Below are 23,925 nucleotides of genomic sequence, written 5' to 3'. Positions count from 1 at the left end.
AAAAAAGCTTTTTCGGATCCGAATCCAAATAATCCACGGATAGAAACCAGACAAAAACAACACCTGCATATCCGGGAACATTAAAAGTGGACACGAACCGATCAAACAGAACTCAAAACCCACTAACAAGCGCCAACTCACCTTAAAAGATAAAAACAGCACCATTTTGGATCCTGGTAAAAGGAGACACCCCCTAGTAACCCTATCTGCTACTACCCCTCAATAAAGAAACAAGGTTTTAGAAAATACCTTCTAACACCACAGAAAAAGATAAAAAAGAACATGGTTTTATTCATAATTTATTTTTATTCTCATATAAGCAAGATTTATGTCTTGTTTGGTTTTAGGAGGAAAAATAACTCCACCACATTCAAAGACCCATAACCAGACCCATGGGTCACCCAAATCAATAAAAATTTAAATGAACCCACAGATGTCCACTCTACCCTCTACCTTTCCTGGACCCACAGAACCTCACCTTCGGGTATTTCCAACCCCAAACCCCCTACCAGAGCAGACCGCTCCCAACGCTAACACACAAGTTAATGGTGATACGTAGGTCAAATACACACTTTTCACAGGAGGATCTATCATACTTCTACACATCACAGGCACTCCACGTATGGCTCCTCTTGACCCCCAGGACTTCTAGTCCTACTTAAAATTCACCTGGTACCTCTCGGACACCCACAACCCAAACAGCACCCCAAAAGCAAAGAGTCTACTTCTCCTATACAATTCCCCACAGGGATCAACGACAGAGGCCTTCCCAAAAATAAAACCTCTCTCACACGGGCAAAACACCAAAATATTCAACACTGAACCTAACCTTAGCCATTCTAACTTTGACCTTAACCCTAGCCTGAATAACTCCAACCCTAACTGTTACTATCCTAACCCCAACCCTAATTTTAAACCTTCACCTTAACCATCCTACTCTAAATCTAGCCCTGACCATTCTTATTTGGACCTCAACCTTAGCCTTAAACCACTCCAACTCTAACCTTGGCCAATCCAACCCCTACCACCCCTAACACCGTCTCTGACCTTAGCCCTGGCCCCTAACCCGAACTGCAGCCCCAGTTCTAACCCCTCTGTGTGTGTGTGTGTGTGTGTGTATACATGTATCTGTACCTGACCTCATGTTGTTAACCCTGTCTGTCCCTTACAATGTATTGTGTCTTCTGTTTTGTCACACTCCACTCTTCATTTATACCAAATAACATTTGAAAAGCTTGTGTCACTACAAGGTTGAACATTTATCACATTGGGTCTCCATTGTATTATTATTAGATGTGCTTGACCTCCACTCTAACTACCCATCCACTTTACTGCATCCCCATCCCACTCTCACCTTGGTCTGATTCCTCCACACCACAACCTGTTAGCGGCTGTCCTACCTAGTTACAGTACAGACCAATCGAAATAACCTAGACCGCATTCCCACACGCGCGCACACACCGGAGAGTTAGCTCTCCTCACAGCTTCACGAGACCACCGGACAGTTAGCATTTCGCTCCACACATCCAACCAGGACTACATTCAAGGCAAGTAAATTACACAGTACACCCTACGGTACATGTAGATATACATACATACATTTTTACTACTTTTTGCACCTTTTATTTCAATTTTATTTGTATATTCTCCTCCCTGCTACCTGATGAAGCCGAGTAGGCAGAAACGCGTCGTGGCTGGGTTTCCCCTAGACCCGTGTGAGACTGTAAGGAAGGCAGATTCCACACGGACTTCGGGGGTAAACTCCTTTTGGCTACCTTTTTATTTTACACTTTACTTTCCTTAATTGGACTTTTACACAGCTCTCATATATATGCACACACTAGGTTGTAGTAGAGTGTGACGTTGTATGTTATCCCTCACACCACTCGTGGTGTTGTATGTGTATGCTTTTGTATATGTTAAAAATATATGTATAGGCACATTCCCTTTCATGTTTATGTGTGTATGCATGTGTGCCCCCACCCCATCCTTGGTCCCAACCCTACTGACTGAGAGACACTGGCACTCAGCCATTGCAGGATAGGCCCTTTTACCAGTAGGCTACCTTAAAAATAGATTAGTGGCCATTAGGACCGTAAACATAGATCTCTACTAGCATTTCAGAGATACCGTGACCACGGACTCTTAAACATTTACCTTAGATTTATCCTATATGATCCCTTTGATCCTGTACCAATAATCACTAGACAACCAATTTATTTTTAACAAAACATTTTATGTTCTCCTCTTGGAGTTTCCTTGACCATGGACCCTTGACCAATAGGAAACCATTATAAACTAAAATAAATAAACAATAATATATTTAAAAATAAAGTAAAAAAAAAAAAAAAAAAAAAAAATTAACTTAAAAATCTTTAAAAAAAATAAAATAAAAAAAATATATTAAAAAAATAAAATAAAAAAAAAAGGAATATAACTATATATTTATATATGGTTATATCAATATTTTTCCAGGTTTCTTGTACTCAGGGTTACCATGACCATGGACCCTTTGATGCAAAGAAACTATAAAATAGAATCCAAATAGCTAAATGTTATTTCCCAAGAACCCTCACCATCTTACCATCCTTCCAAATCTACCTCACCGAAGATACCCACCAGCACCCCCAACGGACGAGAACCTTTTTTCTCCAACTACTCTGGGGGCACGGTTTTGTCGACTCCCCCGCAGCGAGCGCACCCTAAGCAATCAGGCCCAACCATACACCAAGCAAGAAGAAGGGAGGAAATGGTAGACCGGACTCCTCCGGGACCCCTCTGGGGCCTGTTGGCAGACCTATCGGCTCAACCCTCCCAGCCCCCCTTACACACGGGAGACTCACGTAACGCGCTGGACCACTATCTACCCCAGATTAGATCTGGATTGGCAGTAGGTTCAGTAGCGCGTGTTTCCTCCTAGCGGGTTGGGATACCCAAAAGAGGGGCTTTTGGGTTATGCGCTGCGGCTGGAGGATCGCGTCTGCCGAATAACCCCTGGGGTGCCCAGATAATGTCTGGCGAGGTATCGGACCCCGCAGGGGAATTTCCCACTGGGGGACCCCCTACCCCGCCGCACTTAGCCTGGACAACCGAACCATTTTTTTTACCTGGCCTACGAACCAATTCACTGTCTAGGGATGATATACCTCTGGAAACGTTACGATCCTGGAAGGGAGTAATTCCACTGGTCACTATTACCCAAAACCTCTGAATTACCTACGACTGAGATGGTGGGGATGGAAACACCCAATTAACTTCTACTACTGCCGGACGTTTCATACGTAAGCCAGAGAAGGTTTGCCGGTTTCTAAACCCTCCATACACCGTCCGGAACACAGGACGTGACTCCAGGGGCGGATGCATGACAACCGTATAGAGGGCTCGCCTTCTGGGTTTTTGTCTGCTCAAACCACTGGCTGTTATAGACTGACCACTTGACAGGGACACATGGCAACCGACTGAGGTCCGGACCTGCACAAGGTACGCAACTCGATGGTTTTGCCTGATCCTACGCCGAGTATACCCATACAAACCAGCTGGATTCGACTAGACATGGGTTGATTTGGAATCAGGATCCTGGAAGGGAATAACTCCCAATCATACACATGATTGAAAACATCCAGGACCACAGACTGACGAACACTGAAGTGGATACATAGACAACATGGAGCTAAAGAAGAAGGATCCGTAAGAGAGTAAAACTCCTAGGTTGCACTATGCTTTCCACCTCCGTTGACATAGCGGACCTGGACATCATGATCATACCACTCGACATGGACACATGGCAACCAACCGAGGACCAGACCTGCATAAGGGACGCAACTCAAGGGCTTTGCCTGATCCTAAGTTGGGCTGACAGACCTACCTAAACTTAACCTTTTCTATACCTTACCCTAACCCTAACCCTAACCTTAACCATCCCAAAACCCCTACCTAAACTTAACCCTTACCTTAACCCTTCTTAACCATATCTTACCCTAACCCTAACCTTAACCATTCTAAAAACTCTACCTAACCCTAACCCTACAGACAGACAGTCCTTTAACCCAACCAACGGGTTAATCTACAAGTGGGCTACCATGGGGCCTACGACTTCGGCCGGCCGCGCCCGTACCCTCCGACCCGCGCGTATATGATGTGGAGTGCAACCCCTCCCTTCCCCCCTCCGGTTTCCACGTGTCAGAGATGGAAGTGGATCAACCGACTCAAAACTAGAAACCTAACCCTAACCCTAACCCTAACCCTAACCCTAACCCTAACCCTAACCCTAACCCTAAACCCTAACCCTAACCCTAACCCTAACCCTAAACCCTAAACCCTAACCCTAACCCTAACCCTAACCCTAACCCTAACCCCTAACCCCTAACCCTAACCCTAACCCTAACCCTAACCCATCCCCTACACCTAACAGACGAACAGACGCCTACCCGAAAAAGAAAAAAAAACGGAAAAAAAACGAAAAAATCTCATTGGCCAAGAGACAAGCATGCCTCTCACATGCACACCGCATGCACACCTGGTCCACCAATAGAAACGATCTTTGGCTAAACCACACCCCTATTATTTCCCATAAAAAGAGGAGCATCGCTCAGTCTCAGCACCATTAGGGTCAAAGAGACCTCGAAGAGCCTTCAACTGGACAAAGACTCAAGCTGGAACTCTACAAGGACATCCTCTTCCTCAACGGATCTACTGGGCCCTAGCTATATGCTTACCCCTAAAAAAGACACCTCATCGGGATCAAGATATCAAGCTTGGACTTCACACACCCCTTGGGCTCCAGCTACATACTACTCCCTCAAAGACATCTCACCAGGATCCAGACATCTAGCAGGGGCTTCTTCACACACACACACCCCTTGGACTGTAGCTATATGCTACTCCCTAAAAGACACCTCACCAGGATCCAGACATCAAGTTGGGGCCTCATACCCCCTGGGCCCTAACTATATGCTACCCCCCAAACACCTCACCTGGATCAAGACATCAGCTGGGGCTCTGTACTCTCTACAGGCATCTCATCGGAACGACTGGGCTCTAGCTATATGCTACTCCCTAAATAAAGACACCTCACCAGGATCTAGATACCAGCGGGCACTCTGCACCTCTCATCCCCTACCCCCTCTCTCCCCTACCCCTTCTCCTCCTGGAGGAAAAGAAGCCTACAGCTCCCCGCTACATCGTTAATTCGGTCTGTACCCTAACCCCCACTACTTCCTCCCCCATATAGGTACTCCTACGACAGACCTTCATAGACCTCCTAGACCTTCGAGCCTCAACCACACATACACCCACACACACATCCTTATTTTTCCGGTCCAAAATACGGCCTTTTTACCGTACTACGACCAAGTGCACCTATTTTTGCACTTTTTTTCTCCCTGCCACCTGATGAAGCTGAGCAAGCAGAAACGCGTCGTGGCTGGGCTGCCCCTAGATCCGTTGTGATGCTGTAAGGAAGGCAGGTTCCACACGGACTTCGGGGGTATCTCCTTTTGGCTACTCAATTTCCTTTGTACTTTTCTCTCTCCTTACTTTCAGTTTTACACAGGGACACACACACGGAAGATCTACAGGACAGCGATGACCCTGGGCACTCTGATGGCTACTCAGACCCCCTACTTCATCACAATACAAGCCCAAACAATTTCGATGGGGCATAGTTATCTACATAGACCCTCTACTTTTTTTTGAAAGAGACGCACAGAGGGTCCGGCCGAATAAGAGTTTCGACCGGCAACCTAGTCTCATCATAGGATCGTCGCACAGCTTACCCCCACCATACCAGAGGACCCAGAGACCCGGTCATATCCTCATAAGATTGACATAGGGAAGGGCTCCTTTTGGGCAACACAAACCCTCCTAACCTTCCCCCACATCATACCCTGACCAGGGTGATTGAGGGAACGGAGCAGAGGCAGAGTGTTAAGGTGGCCTCTGCATTTTCATCTCCATCCCATACCCAGACCTGGGTGGTATGGAATGATAATCAGCAGGAACAGGTTATAACTCTGTTACTACTTACCTCCATACTCTCTTCCCAGTCAACCCCATCTAAACATGGGATTGCTAGGTAGAACCACAGGCTGAATCCCCCAGTTGACCACTAGACCCACAGCCCATCCCACACCGTGGGACTTCTGGACCCTCTAGATACCAAAAACAATTGAAAGAAGATTCGCACAGAATGACCAGCAGATACAAAGCGTTGACCGGCAGCCCAGTCTCATCATTGGAAACGCCAACTTCACCTCACACAGAGACCCCTGTTCAGGCTTCAACTAATGACACTACAGGCTCCTACCTACCCCTACCACACAGGACAACCCGATCTCACCAACCCAAGATCAACGAAGAACCAAAGACAAGGAAACCCCTCAAAGAAAACAGCTCACCCCCACCACTACGACTGGACCACCACTGAGGCTTTCAGTACAGCGGAGGAACGTCCGGACAGACAATGCACCTGCACCTTACACACCCCACATCCCATACAAAAGATAGGGGGTCATTAAGACCACAAAAAACAGACCTTCAATAGCACCATAGAGTTACCATACCCATGGACTCTCAAAAAGTACTTTTCTAAAAAAAAATAATAATAATAAAAATAAAAAAAAACTATATATCTATATAAATATATCACTTTTATTCTCCAAGTTTCTTGAACTCAGGGTTACCATGACCATGGACCTTTTGATGCAAAGAAACTATAAAATAGAATCCAAATAGCTAGATGTTATTTCCCAAGAACCCTCACCATCTTACCATCCTTCCAAATCTACCTCACCGTAGATACCCACCAGCACCCCCAACGGACGAGAACCTTTTTTCTCCAACTACTCTGGGGGCACGGTTTTGTCGACTCCCCCGCAGCGAGCGCACCCTAAGCAATCAGGCCCAACCATACACCAAGCAAGAAGAAGGGAGGAAATGGTAGACCGGACTCCTCCGGGACCCCTCTGGGGCCTGTTGGCAATCCTACCGGCTCAACCCTCCCAGCCCCCTTACACACGGGAGACTCACGTAACGCGCTGGACCACTATCTACCCCAGATTAGATCTGGATTGGCAGTAGGTTCAGTAGCGCGTGTTTCCTCCAAGCGGGTTGGGATACCCAAAAGAGGGGCTTTTGGGTTATGCGCTGCGGCTGGAGGATCGCGTCTGCCGAATAACCCCTGGGGTGCCCGGATAATGTCTGGCGAGGTATCGGACCCCGCAGAGGAATTTCCCACTGGGGGACCCCTTACCCCGCCGCACTTAGCCTGGACAACCGAACCACCTTTTTTTACCTGGACTACGAACCAATTCACTGTCTAGGGATAATATACCTCTGGAAATGTTACGATCCTGGAAGGGAGTAATTCCACTGGTCACTATTACCCAAAACCTCTGAATTACCTACGACTGAGATGGTGGGGATGGAAACACCCAATGAACTTCTACTACTGCCGGACGTTTCATACGTAAGCCAGAGAAGGTTTGCCGATTTCTAAACCCTCCATACACCAACCGGAACACAGGACGTGACTCCAGGGGCGGATGCATGACAACCGTATAGAGGGCTCGCCTTCTGGGTTTTTGTCTGCTCAAACCATTGGCTGTTATAGACTGACCACTTGACAGGGACACATGGCAACCGACTGAGGTCCGGACCTGCACAAGGTACGCAACTCGATGGTTTTGCCTGATCCTACGCCGAGTATACCCATACAGACCAGCTGGATTCGACTAGACATGGGTTGATTTGGAATTAGGATCCTGGAAGGGAATAACTCCCAATCATACACATGATTGAAAACATCCAGGACCCAAGACTGACGAATACTGAGGGGGATACATAGACAACATGGAGCTAAAGAAGAAGGATCCGAAAGAGAGTAAAAACTCCTAAGTTGCACTATGCTTTCCACCTCCGTTGACACAGCGGACCTGGACTTCATGACCATACCACCCGATATGGACACATGGCAACCAACCGAGGACCGTACCTGCATAAGGGACGCAACTCAAGGACTTTGCCTGATCCTAAGTTGAGGTGACAGACCTACCTAAACTTAACCTTTTCTATACCTTACCCTAACCCTAACCCTAACCTTAACCATCCCAAAACCCATACCTAAACTTAACCCGAACCTTAACCCTTCTTAAAAAAACATATCTTACCCTAACCCTAAACCCTAACCTTAACCATTCTTAAACCCTACCTAACCTTAACCCTACAGACAGACAGTCCTTTAACCCAACCAACGGGTTAATCTACAAGTGGGCTACCATGGGGCCTACGACTTTGGCCGGCCGCGCCCGTACCCTCCGACCCGCGCGTATATGATGTGGAGTGCAACCCATCCCTTCCCCCCTCCGGTTTCCACGTGTCAGAGATGGAAGTGGATCAACCGACTCAAAACTAGAAACCTAACCCTAACCCTAACCCTAACCTTAACCCTAACCCTAACCCTAACCCTAACCCTGACCTTAACCTCACCCTTACTGTAGCAATCCCCATCCTAGCTCTAACCTTAACCCCAATCATAGAAGCCTAATCCTAAAACCGAATTTTGACTAGAACCCTGACCCTAACCCTGACCTTAACCTCAACCTTAACCGCAGCAATCCCCACCCTAGTCCTAACCTTAACCCTGATCCTGAATCTAACCTCAGCCCTGACAATAACCTCAGATCCAATCCTGACCCTGAACATAATCCTGATTTTTAACCTCACTTCAAGCTCTAATCCCTAATCCTGAACCTGGACCTAGATTCTGACTTGAATTCAAACCCAAGTTCCCGTATAACAAATTATGTATCCTTAGGAGCAATAGAATTAGAGAACAGGTGCCAGTGTATATGGTCCTCTTGAAGGGCAATTTTTTCCTAAACCTAACCCGCCAGAGCCCTGTCCTCCTGTTCCTAATTAGATACTTTTATCTAGAGAAACTTGAATATCCTATACTAGTAGCACTTTTACATTATTATTGGAATCCTGTAAATACAAAAAAGGTCTTTGTTTGATTAAAGTTGTCTCCTCATGTATTTTGTCTCTTTGTTTTGTGTGTGTTGGCCCTGTTCTCCTTTGATTTATTTATTTGAAATTTCTTTGGAGGCCTTCTTGGAGTATGGCATGATGTGATAACAAAACCACATTTTCCCTCCCTGTAGATTGGTTTATACAGAGAATGGGGGGGAAACTATGGGAAATTTGCACAATTAAGGACAGCTGTGTCGGGATATAGGATGGACATAGTCCACCAATGGAAGGTCAGGTGAATCAGCTTGACTCCTCCCCCCCTCCCGTTCTCATGCTATATGGGATGGCCTCAGTTTTTTTTTTGTCTACCTTTCTCTGAAGAAGCACGAGTGGTGCGAAACGTCGGAAATTTTTTTCTTTAAAAATTTTAAACCATACTCCTTTTATCTTTCTTACCCTTGAAACAAAAGGTTTGGATGATGTGAAATAGAAGAGGATTACTCCATTACTCCATCTCACTATTCCAAAAAGGACACAATTTTTCCAACAAACAAAGATAAGCACATGGACCTTTGGAGACTGGTTGGGGATGGTATGGAAGAGCTCCTTTCTGTATGAGATATCCATTTTTCTGGGTTGGTGAGTACTCCCAAAACCACTGTGTGTACACATGAAGATTTTAAAGTTTGGAGTGGATTGAAGCTGAACCACTATCAGAATTGAACCATAAAGGAGTGATCACTTGTGAATGAAGTGTTTTTTCCCACTTGAGAGGGGAGAGGTTTTTTTTTCCTCTCACCTTAGTGTGGAGTGCTTTCCTAGAGAGATTGTTTTTATGGAGTAACAACCGAACCTATAGTGGAGAATTCGTACGGACTGCTCTCTGGTATACATTCCCTTACTCCCTCTCCTCAAACATTTTTTTTGAGGGGTTGAGGCCTGTATGAGGCTTAACTGCCATTTCTGGAGCAACCACCAGATGGCAACAGACAAGGACTTATTGTAGGAGAAAAGGAGTTGTGAGTTGACCTCCATCATCACCTGTTATATTGGGTTTTGTTTCATTGGAGTTTCTTTTCTAAAATCGGGCCAATATTTGTTTTGTGTTTTTGGTTTATAATATCATTTTCTTAAATGTTTTTTGTCCTCTGTGTGGGTATATATATTTCTTTGGTTGACTGGGTCTAATTATATATTGTGGGGGGATTTTAACGTTTATATGATCCCTTCTTTTAGTTGGGTTTCCCAGCAAGGGTTCCGGCTATTGGTTCTTTACCATGGCAGTGCCAGTACACAATCGTTTCCAGGCTCTAGTTAACCTACATGATCAGGGTGAGTCTACTGGAGAAACTGGGAGTATTCCTCCTCTGCATGATATAACCCTCACAAAGGGATATTTTAAGGCTTTACAAGCAATTCATCACTCAGAAATCTTAGATTACTCTGCGGTTAATCATTCTTTTCCAGCAGGTATGGTAAGACAGGTGAATAAATTGGCGGCCTTTATTAAACCCTCCTCGCCCAACCAACAGACTCTGGCAAAGGTAAAACTTAACACCAGCAGGTGGATGGAGAATAATATGCATATTCTGAGGGAGCATTATGACGGGGTAATTGCCTTATGCATCCAGAATACCTCAACCTATAACCAGGAAGCTTTAGAGAAGGCGGTGATGTGGGCAAAGGCCAGATACAAACATAAATTTACATCTTCTTCAGTAACTACCTTAAAAGACATGCTGCAAAAACCCATTGACCCACTTGCCTCTACTAAACTGATAACCTCTCAGCAGGCTAAATCCAGTTATGCGGCTGCAGTGACTAGCAAGTCACCGACTGGCAGGGCCTTAATGGGAGCCAAGGCCCATAGGGACTCTGGAATATGCAGGAATACTCCAGGGGGATCGAGTGACAACTCGGTAAGGGGTAATAGGGTTGAGGAACAGTCTTCCAGTATTCCGGTAGACAGACCGATTAACCATAACCTGACTACCAACAGCAATACCACAGGGTTTGTTGGGGGCATACAGGGAAGGGAGGTACAGGTGGAGGTTCATGTGGGGCTTACTTCTCCCCATAGAGTGGTTCCCCCTATGAGCTCACCTACTAACCAACTATCTCCCCTCTTACGGGAAACCTGTCTCACCCCTCGGAAAGTAGGACCTGCAAAGAGTGGAGGGGCTAGCTTCAGACTTACCCCAACAATCAAGAAGAGTAAGGAGATATTTAATCCCCAAACTCAACGACCAAGAGAGAATCTGGCCCCACCTAAAGTCCCAGCCTTGATAATCCCAGGTAGAGAGCACTCAAATGTACTTCTAACATCGGGGGGATTGGAGATGACGGGGAATAACAGGGATAGCCTAATACTACCATTGAATAATGTGGCTGTTCTGATGGATGACATGGTTTTATCCAATTCTACTACAGGTTCACAACAAGATAACCAGCAGGGTACGGTAGCAATGGAAAACGGAAAAGAAACGGAACCTGGGACAGAACTAATACTGGAACCTGTAAAAAGGGATACACTTTTTTATCCCACATGTCATTCTAGAACTGAAAGGAAAATAAATGATTGGAGTATTGAGATTACAAAACCCGTGGTTTTTATTGGGGATTCCAACCTTGCGCGCATTCCTAGCTTTACGGACACTAACACACAGATAGACAGCTTTCCGGGAGCAACCTTTAGACATATTGCAGGAGTGATAGGCAAGTTGGGGAAACAGGAAAACACACAGAAGGTGGTTCTATCAGTGGGTCTTGTCAATGGCTTGAACCAGCAGTACTCAACTGCAGTCAAGCAGTTGCAACAGCTACTGAATAAAACAACTGAAGTTTTTCCTCATGCACAGGTTTATGTTCCCATCATACACTTTTCGGATGAGCTTTCATGGGAAAAGCAGAATGTTCTGAATCAATTGAATCAGTATATTCAGAAAAATTGTAGGGAACTACTAGACCTGAATAAACTTAGATTTCACACAATGCAGGATGATCCAATACATTGGAGACCAGATACAGCTGTAAACATTTTAAATTACTGGCTAGACCAGTTAAACTATTAAGAGGGGAAGAGTGTATTGATATTACTCTCCAACACTCTAATGTACTGAATCTATCGATTACTTTTAGACTTACAGTGGCAGAACAGCAACTTCTGGAGAAGGGCCTTATGTTTATTCCGACACCCGCTAAGATCGATCGTATGGAGCTCAGGAGGGATTTGCACACTTATCATAGAAAATTAAAATTACTTGACCATTTTAATTATAATACTGACAATCAAAGAGTACCATTCATTGGTCCATCACACTGGGAGCCTAAGCTACAGGGAGTGTCTAATACGATGCAGACTTTAATTCAAAGGGACTCTACTTCCTTTAGTACATTTAGGTTCTATATGGCAGGAAAGGATAATCTTACAAAACAAGAACGGAATTCCTTAAATTCCTTAAGTAAGAATTCAAACATAATTATAAAACCAGCGGATAAGGGATCAAAGATTGTCATTTTGGATAAAACCCAGTATCTGATAGAGGCGAACAGGCAGTTGAGTAATTCTAAACATTATAGGCCACTGACTCACTCATTGCAGCAGGAGACCCAGAGACAAATGAGGGAGATTATAGGGGAACTTCATGAGAATAATTACATTACAGACAAACAAATGTTTTATCTATTTGGACCAGATACCCCACGCCCCAGACAATTTTATTTGTTGCCTAAAATCCACAAACCTCCTGAGACGTGGACCATTCCCTCAGAGGTTCCATGTGGTAGGCCGATTGTATCGGATTGTGGTTCGGAATCTTATAGAATAGCAGAGTATTTGGATTATTTCATAAATCCCCTGTCACGGAAACATCAAAGTTTCATTAAGGATACATACGATTTTGTGACAAAATTGAAAGGAATTAGTGTGCCTAAAGAAACTGTGTTTTTTTCAATTGATATTGACTCCTTGTATACTAATATCGACACCAACTTGGGTCTCAGAGCAATCAGAAATATTTTCCATAAATATCCAGACCCAGATAGACCAGATGGGGCGTTGCTACAACTATTGGAACTTAGTTTAACAAGAAATGACTTTGAGTTCAACTCGGATTGGTTCCTCCAAATTCATGGTACAGCTATGGGGAAGAAGTTTGCCCCATCATATGCCAATATTTATATGGCAGAATGGGAACAATCTGCCCTCCCAAAATGCATAAAGCTTCCATCCTTGTATTTGCGGTATCTAGATGATATATTTGGGTTATGGACACATTCTGCCTCAGATTTTATGGAATTTGTGAGGATTTTGAATACACATCATCCGTCGATTACGATTAAATACAACGTTCAGCCGGAACGAATAGAATTTTTGGATACAGAGGTATTTTTTGTAGAGGGGAGGGATAACCTGAAGCAATTAGCAACAAAGGTTTATTTTAAACCCACGGACACTCATTCCCTCTTACATAAATCCAGTTTTCACCCAAAACACACCTACAGAGGGTTGATAAAGTCGCAGCTTATAAGATTTCATAGGATTTGTACACAGGAAAAACATGTAAATGAGGCTATAGGAATTCTCTTTAAGGCTCTTAGACCCAGAGGATACTCAAAACGTTTCCTCCGCACTATAAGAGCGGAGGTGAACACTATGGTGGCAACTGAACCTATACATGGGAGGACTAACAATGATGGCTGTATTATCCCATTTGTCACCACGTATTCACAATCTTCTATGAAGTTTAATTCCATAGTGAAGGATCATTTTAAGCAGACAAGGGGGATGGGGACACCCTCCAACAGTTCAGAGTAATATCAGCATATCGGCGAAATAAAAATTTGAAAGATGTGCTGGTACACTCTGGATTCAAGGAGAAGCTGGTGCGGCGGGGACCACACTTTAGACAAGTTAAATATATTCAGAATAAATGGTCGGGTCTAGGGGTCCCGGTGTGGGAGGGATTCCAATTGAAGACTACTAACATTGTATATGGAATTGAGTGTCTGAAATGTGGGAAATGGTATATTGGAGAAACTAGGAACTCCCTGGAAGCCAGACTCAAACAACACCTATATCATATAAGTAAAGAGTCAGTTAAAACCACACTATACACCCACTTTAGATCTCATCCAGTAGCCCAGTTAAGAATAGCGGGGTTGGAATCTAACCAAGGGTGGTCGCTAAAACAGAGACAGATCAAGGAGCGAAGTTGGATCAAAAAATTGGGTACTTGCAATCCCACAGGTCTCAATGAAAAGTATTAGAGACTCTAATTCTCCCAACCTTGATCTGAACATTAAACCTGAACCATCCCTATCCCAGTTTACCCTCACCTTAACCTGAGCAATCTCACTCCTAACCCTAGCCAAGTATCACATTCCTAATTTTAACCACAAATCTCAACCTTAAGTCTATTTTAATAAGCTTAAAACCTCATTTAATTCTGACTATAATCCTAACCCTAACCTTAACCCTGACCTTAACCTCACCCTTACTGTAGCAATCCCCATCCTAGCTCTAACCTTAACCCCAATCATATAAGCCTAATCCTAAAACCGAATTTTGACTAGAACCCTAACCCTAACCCTAACCCACAAATCTCAACCTTAAGTCTATCTTAATAAGCTTAAAACCTTATTTAATTCTGACTATAACCCTAACCCTAACCCTAACCCTGACCTTAACCTCACCCTTACTGTAGCAATCCCCATCCTAGCTCTAACCTTAACCCCAATCATAGAAGCCTAATCCTAAAACCGAATTTTGACTAGAACCCTGACCCTAACCCTGACCTTAACCTCAACCTTAACCGCAGCAATCCCCACCCTAGTCCTAACCTTAACCCTGATCCTGATCCTGAATCTAACCTCAGCCCTGACAATAACCTCAGATCCAATCCTGACCCTGAACATAATCCTGATTTTTAACCTCACTTCAAGCTCTAATCCCTAATCCTGAACCTGGACCTAGATTCTGACTTGAATTCAAACCCAAGTTCCCGTATAACAAATTATGTATCCTTAGGAGCAATAGAATTAGAGAACAGGTGCCCGTGTATATGGTCCTCTTGAAGGGCAATTTTTTCCTAAACCTAACCCTAACCCTAACCCTGACCCTGACCCTGACCCTGACCCTGACCCTGACCCTGACCCTAACCCTGACCTTAACCTCAACCTTAACCGCAGCAATCCCCACCCTAGTCCTAACCTTAACCCTGATCCTGAATCTAACCTCAGCCCTGACAATAACCTCAGATCCAATCCTGACCCTGAACATAATCCTGATTTTTAACCTCACTTCAAGCTCTAATCCCTAATCCTGAACCTGGACCTAGATTCTGACTTGAATTCAAACCCAAGTTCCCGTATAACAAATTATGTATCCTTAGGAGCAATAGAATTAGAGAACAGGTGCCCGTGTATATGGTCCTCTTGAAGGGCAATTTTTTCCTAAACCTAACCCTAACCCTAAAATCTAACCCCCTAACCCTAACCCTAACCCTAAACCAACCACCCCCTCCCCCTAACCTTAACCCTAACCCTAACCCACTCCTACCCTAGCCAAGTATCACATTCCTAATCTTAACCACAAATCTCAACCTTAAATCTATTTTAATAAGCTTAAAACCTCATTTAATTCTGACTATAACCCTAACTCTAACCCTGACCTTAACCTCACCCTTACTGTAGCAATCCCCATCCTAGCTCTAACCTTAACCCCAAATCTAATCCTAAAATAAGCCTAATCCTAAAACTTAATTTTGACTAGAACTATAACCCTAACCCTAACCCCCTTAACCTCACAAATCTCAATCCCCATCCTAAGCTCTAATCTTAACCCCAATCATAGAAACCTAATCCTAAAAATTTGACTAGAACCCTGACCCTAACCCTGACCTTAACCTCAACCTTAACCGCAGCAATCCCCACCCTAGTCCTAACCTTAACCCTGATCCTGAATCTAACCTCAGCCCTGACAATAACCTCAGATCCAATCCTGACCCTGAACATAATCCTGATTTTTAACCTCACTTCAAGCTCTAATCCCTAATCCTGAACCTGGACCTAGATTCTGACTTGAATTCAAACCCAAGTTCCCGTATAACAAATTATGTATCCTTAGGAGCAATAGAATTAGAGAACAGGTGCCCGTGTATATGGTCCTCTTGAAGGGCAATTTTTTTCCTAAACCTAACCCGCCAGAGCCCTGTCCTCCTGTTCATAATTAGATACTTTTATCTAGAGAAACTTGAATATCCTATACTAGTAGCACTTTTACATTATTATTGGAATCCTGTAAATACAAAAAAGGTCTTTGTTTGATTAAAGTTGTCTCATGTATTTTGTCTCTTTGTTTTGTGTGTGTTGGCCCTGTTCTCCTTTGATTTATTTATTTGAAATTTCTTTGGAGGCCTTCTTGGAGTATGGCATGATGTGATAACAAAACCACATTTTCCCTCCCTGTAGATTGGTTTATACAGAGAATGGGGGGGGGGGACTATGGGAAATTTGCACAATTAAGGACAGCTGTGTCGGGATATAGGATGGACATAGTCCACCAATGGAAGGTCAGGTGAATCAGCTTGACTCCTCCCCCCCCCTCCCGTTCTCATGCTATATGGGATGGCCTCAGTTTTTTTTGTCTACCTTTCTCTGAAGAAGCACGAGTGGTGCGAAACGTCAGGAATTTTTTTCTTTTAAAATTTTAAACCATACTCCTTTTATCTTTCTTACCCTTGAAACAAAAGGTTTGGATGATGTGAAATAGAAGAGGATTACTCCATTACTCCATCTCACTATTCCAAAAAGGACACAATTTTTCCAACAAACAAAGATAAGCACATGGACCTTTGGAGACTGGTTGGGGATGGTATGGAAGAGCTCCTTTCTGTATGAGATATCCATTTTTCTGGGTTGGTGAGTACTCCCAAAACCACTGTGTGTACACATGAAGATTTTAAAGTTTGGAGTGGATTGAAGCTGAACCACTATCAGAATTGAACCATAAAGGAGTGATCACTTGTGAATGAAGTGTTTTTTTCCCACTTGAGAGGGGAGAGGTTTTTTTTCCTCTCACCTTAGTGTGGAGTGCTTTCCTAGAGAGATTGTTTTTATGGAGTAACAACCGAACCTATAGTGGAGAATTCGTACGGACTGCTCTCTGGTATACATTCCCCTTACTCCCTCTCCTCAAACATTTTTTTTGAGGGGTTGAGGCCTGTATGAGGCTTAACTGCCATTTCTGGAGCAACCACCAGATGGCAACAGACAAGGACTTATTGTAGGAGAAAAGGAGTTGTGAGTTGACCTCCATCATCACCTGTTATATTGGGTTTTGTTTCATTGGAGTTTCTTTTCTAAAATCGGGCCAATATTTGTTTTGTGTTTTTGGTTTATAATATCATTTTCTTAAATGTTTTTTGTCCTCTGTGTGGGTATATATATTTCTTTGGTTGACTGGGTCTAATTATATATTGTGGGGGGGATTTTAACGTTTATATGATCCCTTCTTTTAGTTGGGTTTCCCAGCAAGGGTTCCGGCTATTGGTTCTTTACCATGGCAGTGCCAGTACACAATCGTTTCCAGGCTCTAGTTAACCTACATGATCAGGGTGAGTCTACTGGAGAAACTGGGAGTATTCCTCCTCTGCATGATATAACCCTCACAAAGGGATATTTTAAGGCTTTACAAGCAATTCATCACTCAGAAATCTTAGATTACTCTGCGGTTAATCATTCTTTTCCAGCAGGTATGGTAAGACAGGTGAATAAATTGGCGGCCTTTATTAAACCCTCCTCGCCCAACCAACAGACTCTGGCAAAGGTAAAACTTAACACCAGCAGGTGGATGGAGAATAATATGCATATTCTGAGGGAGCATTATGACGGGGTAATTGCCTTATGCATCCAGAATACCTCAACCTATAACCAGGAAGCTTTAGAGAAGGCGGTGATGTGGGCAAAGGCCAGATACAAACATAAATTTACATCTTCTTCAGTAACTACCTTAAAAGACATGCTGCAAAAACCCATTGACCCACTTGCCTCTACTAAACTGATAACCTCTCAGCAGGCTAAATCCAGTTATGCGGCTGCAGTGACTAGCAAGTCACCGACTGGCAGGGCCTTAATGGGAGCCAAGGCCCATAGGGACTCTGGAATATGCAGGAATACTCCAGGGGGATCGAGTGACAACTCGGTAAGGGGTAATAGGGTTGAGGAACAGTCTTCCAGTATTCCGGTAGACAGACCGATTAACCATAACCTGACTACCAACAGCAATACCACAGGGTTTGTTGGGGGCATACAGGGAAGGGAGGTACAGGTGGAGGTTCATGTGGGGCTTACTTCTCCCCATAGAGTGGTTCCCCCTATGAGCTCACCTACTAACCAACTATCTCCCCTCTTACGGGAAACCTGTCTCACCCCTCGGAAAGTAGGACCTGCAAAGAGTGGAGGGGCTAGCTTCAGACTTACCCCAACAATCAAGAAGAGTAAGGAGATATTTAATCCCCAAACTCAACGACCAAGAGAGAATCTGGCCCCACCTAAAGTCCCAGCCTTGATAATCCCAGGTAGAGAGCACTCAAATGCACTTCTAACATCGGGGGGATTGGAGATGACGGGGAATAACAGGGATAGCCTAATACTACCATTGAATAATGTGGCTGTTCTGATGGATGACATGGTTTTATCCAATTCTACTACAGGTTCACAACAAGATAACCAGCAGGGTACGGTAGCAATAGAAAACGGAAAAGAAACGGAACCTGGGACAGAACTAATACTGGAACCTGTAAAAAGGGATACACTTTTTTATCCCACATGTCATTCTAGAACTGAAAGGAAAATAAATGATTGGAGTATTGAGATTACAAAACCCGTGGTTTTTATTGGGGATTCCAACCTTGCGCGCATTCCTAGCTTTACGGACACTAACACACAGATAGACAGCTTTCCGGGAGCAACCTTTAGACATATTGCAGGAGTGATAGGCAAGTTGGGGAAACAGGAAAACACACAGAAGGTGGTTCTATCAGTGGGTCTTGTCAATGGCTTGAACCAGCAGTACTCAACTGCAGTCAAGCAGTTGCAACAGCTACTGAATAAAACAACTGAAGTTTTTCCTCATGCACAGGTTTATGTTCCCATCATACACTTTTCGGATGAGCTTTCATGGGAAAAGCAGAATGTTCTGAATCAATTGAATCAGTATATTCAGAAAAATTGTAGGGAACTACTAGACCTGAATAAACTTAGATTTCACACAATGCAGGATGATCCAATACATTGGAGACCAGATACAGCTGTAAACATTTTAAATTACTGGCTAGACCAGTTAAACTATTAAGAGGGGAAGAGTGTATTGATATTACTCCCCAACACTCTAATGTACTGAATCTATCGATTACTTTTAGACTTACAGCGGCAGAACAGCAACTTCTGGAGAAGGGCCTTATGTTTATTCCAACACCCGCTAAGATCGATCGTATGGAGCTCAGGAGGGATTTGCACACTTATCATAGAAAATTAAAATTACTTGACCATTTTAATTATAATACTGACAATCAAAGAGTACCATTCATTGGTCCATCACACTGGGAGCCTAAGCTACAGGGAGTGTCTAATACGATGCAGACTTTAATTCAAAGGGACTCTACTTCCTTTAGTACATTTAGGTTCTATATGGCAGGAAAGGATAATCTTACAAAACAAGAACGGAATTCCTTAAATTCCTTAAGTAAGAATTCAAACATAATTATAAAACCAGCGGATAAGGGATCAAAGATTGTCATTTTGGATAAAACCCAGTATCTGATAGAGGTGAACAGGCAGTTGAGTAATTCTAAACATTATAGGCCACTGACTCACTCATTGCAGCAGGAGACCCAGAGACAAATGAGGGAGATTATAGGGGAACTTCATGAGAATAATTACATTACAGACAAACAAATGTTTTATCTATTTGGACCAGATACCCCACGCCCCAGACAATTTTATTTGTTGCCTAAAATCCACAAACCTCCTGAGACGTGGACCATTCCCTCAGAGGTTCCATGTGGTAGGCCGATTGTATCGGATTGTGGTTCGGAATCTTATAGAATAGCAGAGTATTTGGATTATTTCATAAATCCCCTGTCACGGAAACATCAAAGTTTCATTAAGGATACATACGATTTTGTGACAAAATTGAAAGGAATTAGTGTGCCTAAAGAAACTGTGTTTTTTTCAATTGATATTGACTCCTTGTATACTAATATCGACACCAACTTGGGTCTCAGAGCAATCAGAAATATTTTCCATAAATATCCAGACCCAGATAGACCAGATGGGGCGTTGCTACAACTATTGGAACTTAGTTTAACAAGAAATGACTTTGAGTTCAACTCGGATTGGTTCCTCCAAATTCATGGTACAGCTATGGGGAAGAAGTTTGCCCCATCATATGCCAATATTTATATGGCAGAATGGGAACAATCTGCCCTCCCAAAATGCATAAAGCTTCCATCCTTGTATTTGCGGTATCTAGATGATATATTTGGGTTATGGACACATTCTGCCTCAGATTTTATGGAATTTGTGAGGATTTTGAATACACATCATCCGTCGATTACGATTAAATACAACGTTCAGCCGGAACGAATAGAATTTTTGGATACAGAGGTATTTTTTGTAGAGGGGAGGGATAACCTGAAGCAATTAGCAACAAAGGTTTATTTTAAACCCACGGACACTCATTCCCTCTTACATAAATCCAGTTTTCACCCAAAACACACCTACAGAGGGTTGATAAAGTCGCAGCTTATAAGATTTCATAGGATTTGTACACAGGAAAACATGTAAATGAGGCTATAGGAATTCTCTTTAAGGCTCTTAGACCCAGAGGATACTCAAAACGTTTCCTCCGCACTATAAGAGCGGAGGTGAACACTATGGTGGCAACTGAACCTATACATGGGAGGACTAACAATGATGGCTGTATTATCCCATTTGTCACCACGTATTCACAATCTTCTATGAAGTTTAATTCCATAGTGAAGGATCATTTTAAGCAGACAAGGGGGATGGGGACACCCTCCAACAGTTCAGAGTAATATCAGCATATCGGCGAAATAAAAATTTGAAAGATGTGCTGGTACACTCTGGATTCAAGGAGAAGCTGGTGCGGCGGGGACCACACTTTAGACAAGTTAAATATATTCAGAATAAATGGTCGGGTCTAGGGGTCCCGGTGTGGGAGGGATTCCAATTGAAGACTACTAACATTGTATATGGAATTGAGTGTCTGAAATGTGGGAAATGGTATATTGGAGAAACTAGGAACTCCCTGGAAGCCAGACTCAAACAACACCTATATCATATAAGTAAAGAGTCAGTTAAAACCACACTATACACCCACTTTAGATCTCATCCAGTAGCCCAGTTAAGAATAGCGGGGTTGGAATCTAACCAAGGGTGGTCGCTAAAACAGAGACAGATCAAGGAGCGAAGTTGGATCAAAAAATTGGGTACTTGCAAACCCACAGGTCTCAATGAAAAGTATTAGAGACTCTAATTCTCCCAACCTTGATCTGAACATTAAACCTGAACCATCCCTATCCCAGTTTACCCTCACCTTAACCTGAGCAATCTCACTCCTAGCCAAGTATCACATTCCTAATTTTAACCACAAATCTCAACCTTAAGTCTATTTTAATAAGCTTAAAACCTCATTTAATTCTGACTATAATCCTAACCCTAACCCTAACCCTGACCTTAACCTCACCCTTACTGTAGCAATCCCCATCCTAGCTCTAACCTTAACCCCAATCATAGAAGCCTAATCCTAAAACCGAATTTTGACTAGAACCCTGACCCTAACCCTGACCTTAACCTCAACCTTAACCGCAGCAATCCCCACCCTAGTCCTAACCTTAACCCTGATCCTGAATCTAACCTCAGCCCTGACAATAACCTCAGATCCAATCCTGACCCTGAACATAATCCTGATTTTTAACCTCACTTCAAGCTCTAATCCCTAATCCTGAACCTGGACCTAGATTCTGACTTGAATTCAAACCCAAGTTCCCGTATAACAAATGATGTATCCTTAGGAGCAATAGAATTAGAGAACAGGTGCCCGTGTATATGGTCCTCTTGAAGGGCAATTTTTTCCTAACCCTAACCCTAACCCTAAAATCCCCCCCCCTAACCCTAACCCTAAACCAACCACCCCCCCCCCCTAACCTTAACCCTAACCCTAACCCACTCCTAACCCTAACCAAGTATCACATTCCTAATCTTAACCACAAATCTCAACCTTAAATCTATTTTAATAAGCTTAAAACCTCATTTAATTCTGACTATAACCCTAACCCTAACCCTGACCTTAACCTCACCCTTACTGTAGCAATCCCCATCCTAGCTCTAACCTTAACCCCAATCATATAAGCCTAATCCTAAAACTGAATTTTGACTAGAACCCTAACCCTAACCCTAACCCACAAATCTCAACCTTAAGTCTATCTTAATAAGCTTAAAACCTCATTTAATTCTGACTATAACCCTAACCCTAACCCTGAACTTAACCTCACCCTTACTGTAGCAATCCCCATCCTAGCTCTAACCTTAACCCCAATCATAGAAGCCTAATCCTAAAACTGAATTTTGACTAGAACCCTGACCCTAACCCTGACCTTAACCTCAACCTTAACCGCAGCAATCCCCACCCTAGTCCTAACCTTAACCCTGATCCTGAATCTAACCTCAGCCCTGACAATAACCTCAGATCCAATCCTGACCCTGAACATAATCCTGATTTTTAACCTCACTTCAAGCTCTAATCCCTAATCCTGAACCTGGACCTAGATTCTGACTTGAATTCAAACCCAAGTTCCCGTATAACAAATTATGTATCCTTAGGAGCAATAGAATTAGAGAACAGGTGCCCGTGTATATGGTCCTCTTGAAGGGCAATTTTTTTCCTAAACCTAACCCTAACCCTAACCCTAACAAGGGCTCAATGAGCCCCACCTGTGGGCCAATATGGGACTAATTGGACGGGGAAGGAGAAATTGACCATAAAGCTCACCTCGTTGTCTCTTTAATCACGGAAGGGTGGTTGGCTTAATGGTTAGGGTGCTTGACTCACAATCAATGGGTCGAGTGTTCGTGCCAGGCCTAGGTAAAAAAAAAAATAATTCCACAGGGGCCTGGTAACACAAAAAAGACCTATAGAGGCCCATAGGCCCATAGGCCAGAAAGCCACTGCCCTGGCCTGGGACAAAATACCACTGCCCTGGCCTGGGACAAAAAGCCACTGCCCTGACATTAAGGGCTTATTTGAACTAACCGGTTGACATGACATTTTCAGGGAATGAGATGAAACAAAGAGGCATTAAAGGTTTGACTCTCTCTCATGGGATGAAGGGACATACAGGCATAAAGTACAAACAGCCCTAACCAGTTTGTATGCCTCTATCTGGGCAGCAGAGGTCACAAAATGATGCAAGGCCTCATTTGACCTAACCAGTAAATATGACATTTTCAGGGAATGAGATGAAACAAAGAGGCATTAAAGGTTTGACTCTCTCTCATGGGATGAAGGGACATACAGGCATAAAGTACAAACAGCCCTAACCAGTTTGTATGCCTCTATCTGGGCAGCAGAGGTCACAAAATGATGCAAGGCCTCATTTGACCTAACCAGTAAATATGACATTTTCAGGGAATGAGATGAAACAAAGAGGCATTAAAGGTTTTACTCTCTCTCATGGGATGAAGGGACATACAGGCATAAAGTACAAACAGCCCTAACCAGTTTGTATGCCTCTATCTGGGCAGCAGAGGTCACAAAATGATGCAAGGCCTCATTTGACCTAACCAGTAAATATGACATTTTCAGGGAATGAGATGAAACAAAGAGGCATTAAAGGTTTTACTCTCTCTCATGGGATGAAGGGACATACAGGCATA

General features: G+C 43.5%; 2 long non-coding RNA genes across 10 annotated transcripts; both read left to right on the top strand.

Moving 5' to 3' along the window:
* Nucleotides 1–457: 457 nt before the first annotated feature.
* LOC123993790 lies at nucleotides 458–11,773 on the top strand. 4 transcript variants are annotated; one of them, XR_006831517.1, is made up of 6 exons: nucleotides 458–1,756; nucleotides 10,204–10,299; nucleotides 10,435–10,511; nucleotides 10,758–10,886; nucleotides 11,128–11,262; nucleotides 11,398–11,773. It is a non-coding gene; the product is annotated as an uncharacterized LOC123993790 (long non-coding RNA). The 4 variants fall into 4 exon arrangements; XR_006831516.1 differs by having other exon boundaries at nucleotides 10,438–10,511; nucleotides 11,398–11,771; XR_006831515.1 differs by having other exon boundaries at nucleotides 10,761–10,886; nucleotides 11,398–11,771.
* A 4,845-nt stretch (nucleotides 11,774–16,618) lies between these two features.
* Nucleotides 16,619–18,715, top strand: LOC123993788. 6 transcript variants are annotated; one of them, XR_006831509.1, is made up of 6 exons: nucleotides 16,619–17,268; nucleotides 17,487–17,582; nucleotides 17,721–17,794; nucleotides 18,044–18,169; nucleotides 18,411–18,545; nucleotides 18,681–18,715. It is a non-coding gene; the product is annotated as an uncharacterized LOC123993788 (long non-coding RNA). The 6 variants fall into 6 exon arrangements; XR_006831512.1 differs by having other exon boundaries at nucleotides 17,718–17,794; XR_006831508.1 differs by having other exon boundaries at nucleotides 16,619–17,582.
* The last annotated feature ends 5,210 nt before the right edge of the window (nucleotides 18,716–23,925 follow it).

Source organism: Oncorhynchus gorbuscha, linkage group LG13, assembly GCF_021184085.1.
Source record: "Oncorhynchus gorbuscha isolate QuinsamMale2020 ecotype Even-year linkage group LG13, OgorEven_v1.0, whole genome shotgun sequence".
Taxonomy (NCBI): Eukaryota; Metazoa; Chordata; class Actinopteri; order Salmoniformes; family Salmonidae; genus Oncorhynchus; species Oncorhynchus gorbuscha.
Note: the sequence above shows the minus strand (reverse complement) of the source record. Positions and strands in the feature narration are given on the sequence as shown.